Genomic DNA, 5,748 nt, shown 5'->3' with positions numbered 1-5,748 from the left:
CACAATTTCTGATGCTACAAAGTATTCTCCTTTTGAGTTTAAAAGAGAAAGTAAAATGGCGTTTGTATTGCCTCATGGAGTCAAAATTGGTTGAAGAAGAGATACAAAATGGTTTCTCTATAAATTTTCAGTTGAGAAAGTAAAATGGAGTTTGTGTTGCCTCGTGGAGTCATAATTGGTTGAAGAAGGTATACAAAATGGTTCCTCCTCATATTTCTAAGTTTGAAAAAGAAAATTAATTCATGATAAAAAGTGTCTTTGTTAGTTAAAAATATAAGTTTTTATATTACAATGTTTCTTGATTAAGAGATTAAGAAATAATTTGTATATATATTGATAAGGTAAAAAGGTTTGTGTATGTTTAAAATGGTTTAATACATAGCAGTTTTGCCATCCCAATAGAATGTTTTGATTAGAGACAGTTTTGTATTTCAACATCCTGTTGGATGAGGTGGGAGGGAATTTGCTCATTCAGAATTTGCGGGCTTTCCCTGTGGTACAACAGTGCTCAGTTAAACCATTCTTAGAAGGAAAATAAAGTGGGGGCTGTGGTTTTTTGTTTTAGGAGTGGACACAGACAATAATGGAGTACACACATTCCAGTGAAAGTTTCATTCCAGTACACATAAGACATATATTTATATATATCATGAAGGATTGTTATTAAATCCACACACATATCGGATTTAATCTTCATTGTAAGAATAATCTATTTTTTGATATTTTACAATTGATATTGTTTTTTGTAACATTTTGTTATTTTGTTGTTAAACCAAAAATTATATTTGTATAAGATAAGCAGTCTATTAAGTAGACCAGGAACAGAAAGGTTTATTTAAGATAAAATTTGATATTGTTGACACAAGTCTAAGACAGAAAAGATAAAAAATGATTAAAGAATTGTTATATGTGAGGTCACACCCAGAAATGCACGTCACAGAGTTTCAGGAGTTGAAACATGGAAAAGTAATTGGGAAAGTCCATGGACATTTTGGGATGTTCAAGGGGTACAAATACTTTCTCAGTTCAGTGAAACAAGTATGTAGAAAGGAAAATGTGGGTATAACAAATTTTATATTCCAAGATTATGATGCTGCCTTTATTTTTTCAGGAATTAAAAATAAAAATCGAACCTGAAGAAAGTGCGTATTCCAAAAGAAAAAAAGATGTCAGCACAACAAATGAAAAGTGTAAAAGAGAGAAAATTTATCCTCATCACAGGATTCATCTTTTTCCTAATGACAATTTTATTTGTGATAAGATATATCAAGAACTGCTCAAGTTATGCAAAGACTAACAGGAATGAAGAATTACACAACAAAGATCTTATGTTATTCAGAAATAAGAGAGATGTAGACATTGATATCAATGCAGATGAACTGAAAAATAAGAACATTGATATCATTACAAAGGACAAAAATGATAGAGTTATTGATATTAGTGCATATGATAAAAATCATAATTTTAGAGATGTTGATATTAATACAGCAGAAGATTTGTATGGATTTTTATGTATTGGAGATGGATATCTTTGTTGTTTACAATTGTATTTCATTCACAGCAATGATATTGACATCAAAGTTAAAATAGAATCCAAAACAAAGTTTGTTAAAATGCAGGGATCTTATAGACTAAATAACAAAACCGGAACTTTTGAGTGTAACATATTGTTGAGGAGTTTCTGGTCTATATATTTAAAAGGTAATGAGTCAACAATTTGGTCTGGAGATGTTACTAATATTATGACAAGATCTGGGAAAATACTTTATTCCTTTGATCAATTTTATTATCTTTTTCAAAGTTTTGTAAAGATATTAAATCCAAAATATTTAAACATCATTGGAGATTAAAAAGGAGACGTTGTAAGAACATGGGATTTTAAAGTAACAAGAAAATTTACTGAAATAAGGGTCAAAATTGATATTTTTATAGTTGATAAGATTGTTCCAGAAATTAATATTTTCCCACAATCTTTGAAAATTATGGAAGATAAAGATAATTTGCATTTGATATGTGATACAAAAATATCTTTACCTCAAAATTCATTGTTGACTTGGAAAAGGAATGATGAGTTTTTGGGTAGTTTTCTTTATAGTTCTACTATCATAATTCATAAAGGAATTTTTGGTAGTGTAAATTGGATCAATGACACATTTGTTTATCAACAAATGAGAGTATCTTTGAATGATACTGGCATATATGAATGTTGCATATCAATAGAAAATTATCCGGTGAAATGTGCAAAGGCAAGTGTTATTGTTATGTCTCCAAGGAAAACTCCATGTGTCAATAAGAAAAGTTTCTCTGCAAGTCCTTTTCAGATTAACCATTTCCAATCCAGAACTCTTTTGAGAGAAGGAAAATTTGTCATTATTTTGTGGAACTTTAATGTTTCAGAATGGAAAATTTCTACAAGGTTTCCACAATGTCAAGGACATCTGGTTAATATGGAATTGGGTATTGAGAGATGGTTTGGAATTAAAAATAGAAATCATAACAGAAATAAGCGTGGTATTGTTGAAGGTATTTTAGGAGGGATTGGCACAATCGGGAGTATAACAAATAGTATGGATATTAATACTTTAAAGTCTGATCTAGAAACCGCTGGTTTAGTGGGAAGTAACGGTATTAAAATACAAAGACATTTAAATCAGATTTTAGAAAATATGGTAATTAAAACTGCTAATATAATGGGTCCATCTATTTTACATCTTCAAAATATTACTCTTGATTTGATGAGAAGTGAACAACATTCTCATATAGCCAGAGCATGCTTAGAGATTCAAACGGAATATTCCACTAATTTTAAAATAATTGCGCAAGCATTTCAGAGTGGAATAACTCCTCTTGGCATTTTACAGTATTTGCCCAAAGAATATTTATATGCGATAAATCATACAGATTTATGGGTAAATAAATGGATAGGATGCAAGCAGGACATATGTTATAGTTCTTCTATGATTCCAATAGCCGGAAAAGAACAAATTTTGGTTCCAATCACTGTTTTGGGATTACCTGTCAGTAATACACAATTATATTATAAATTACAGTATACAGATTTTGTATTTAACAATGAAAATTCTGAATTAGAACAATTAGATTTGTCATCATGTTTACAATTCCAGTCTAAAATTATATGTTTACCTAATCAAGATAAAAGCATATTTCATTCTTGTTATCATAATCATACATTATGTTCAGCAAGAATTGAAAATAAAATTAATTCTGAATTAATTACTCGTGTAGATAAAAAGAAGGTTTGTTTTCAGATTATGTCAGATACAGAAAGGGTTAAAACTTTTTTCTCTTCTTGTACAAATACAGAAAACCTAAATCAAGGGTTGTATTGTATAGAAGGAGATATTGTTGCAATAAGTATTAATGGGTTGAGAACAAATTTAACAAATATGTTTATGAAAAATATTAGCGCTCTACCTACACAGTATAATATTTCTCAAATAGATGAATTTCCATGGGAAAAATGGGCAAATATAATTCAAAAGGATCAAGGTTTATTAATAGCTTTGGCTAAGGAATTGCAGAATGCAGAAGTATTGTTTAAACATGAACAAGGTAATTTGCAAGAAATATCACATCAATGGTCAGAATTTTCAGGAAGTAATTGGTGGAAAAGATTTAGTAATAGTGTATCCATGTGGGGAAAAACTTTGATAACTTCAGCAGCAGGAAATATTTTATCACATCCTATTGTAATTATTTTTATTATCATGTTATTTCTTATATTCCAGTTATGTTTAATGTTTAGAATGAAAAAATTATATTATCGAATTAGAAGTGATATTAAGAAAGGAGATGACTTGTTACAAAATAAATTGAAGAGGAAAATGGGTTTTGAAGGTATGAATCCAATTGTGCATGACAAAACATTTGGAGTTATTGAATCAAAGTTTGTTTGAATGTGACATGAATGGTGATGAATGAATTTTTAATCTGAAAAATATGATTAGTATTCATATTTCAGAGGGGAATGTTATATTCTTAATATCTAAATTTTAATTGGCTTTATTATACTTTATTCAGAATATAATTCTCCATATTGTGTGAAAGAACTTTGAGACAATAATTTCTATGTTATGACTTGCGATAATTGGAAAAGTAAATATTTAAAACCTGTCAGGATTTTGAGGAATATTGTATATTTTATATAAGCTTTTCTTAAATGTAAGTGAAAGTTTTGCATAGAGTCACCCTTCCCCCTTACATCCGGTCATGTTAGTCTGTAATGCTGTGTTTTAAGTGTTAACATATGTTACATTGATTATAACAATCACTCAGCCCACACCTTTGGAAAGGAGGGTCTGTCTTTTTGGCGCAAAATTAGAAGCCTGGTTAATATAATGGGAAGTGCTGGGAGGGGGTCGGCTGTTGAATCCTGCTCACACAACGAGGCAGATGTGCTTTTGAAAGACCTAACAAGCTAGAAGAAAGACACATGTCTTGCACACAGCCTTCCAGCATACAAAGGGTTATTCCGCCATTTTAAAGATACAAATGATTATCATTGTACTATTTTTGTAAATATTATTTTCTATTTGAAATGTGTACAAATAAATACACATTTTTTGAATTACGCTGACTCAGATCTAATTAAGGAAATTCGTCGCACAAGATTGATCGATCTCAACATATACTTAAGACTTTGAAATATCGTACATTATTTCATTTATTTCAACTGTCCCTGCCTATCTTGCTCTTTCCCTGCACGCCGGAACACACTAAACAAGGCCACCTCGCTGGCGGCCTTATATAGTATTTCGATGTGTACTAAACCCCCTGAGCTATAATTGGCCACAGGCATCCTGCCTGTGGCAAATTATAGCTCTCCTCGCTGCCGGAGCTGTGATTGGCCAAACATGTGGGGTCACACTGCATGCTTGGCCAATCATGAGCCAGCAATGCACTGCGATTGTGCAGTGCATTGTGGGCCATGAGCGCCACATGAATTTGGCGCGAGAGGCCCATCACGTTCGGTATTCGCCGAACGGGCGAACAGCCGGTGTTCGAGTCGAACATACGTTCGACTCGAACACCAAGCTCATCCCTACTCGGGACTGGCTAGCCCGAGGCACAGTAACTGGAAGGAGGATTCTAAGGTGGTCCAATGCCATCTCGGATTTGGAAAGGCCCAGCAACTCAACATGCAACCAGGGGTGGACTCTTCAGAAGAGGGCCATGCAAAAGGCTGGCTGCTCGGTAAGAGCCTGGAAGCTGAGCTGCAAGAACACTAATTGAATCCACATTTCTTACAGTATCGTCGGACCAGCTGCAAGATACTGGTACTGTAAGAAAGTTCCTAACTTCATCTTCTGGTTACAACTAAGTTCATGTGAGAGTCCTTTTGTGTTCATCTAAAGTTTTACAACCAAGTCTATGGCAGAGACTAAGCTAAGCTAAAATCACTTGTTGGCTGCTAGATCCACAATGAAGGATTTATCCAACAGTTGAAGTATCCAGTTGCGAGTGGCTATTCCCTGGATCATCTAAAGAGAGTAGGGATGAGCCGAATACCCCCCCGGTTCGGTTCGAACCAGAACTTTCGAACGGACCCCAAATTCGAACGAACTTTAGAACCCCATTGAAGTCTATGGGACTCAAACGTTCGAAATGAAAAGTGCTAATTTTAACGGCTAATATGCAAGATACTGTCCTAAAAAGGGTTTGGGGACCTGGCTCCTGCCCCAGGGGACATGGGTCAATGCCTAAAATGTTTTTAAAAATGTCCGTTTT

This window comes from Lithobates pipiens, unplaced genomic scaffold, assembly GCF_037356315.1.
Source record: "Lithobates pipiens isolate NorthernLeopardFrog02 unplaced genomic scaffold, aLitPip1_a1.2 Scaffold_25, whole genome shotgun sequence".
NCBI classification, from domain to species: Eukaryota; Metazoa; Chordata; class Amphibia; order Anura; family Ranidae; genus Lithobates; species Lithobates pipiens.
This window is presented reverse-complemented; position numbering follows the sequence as displayed.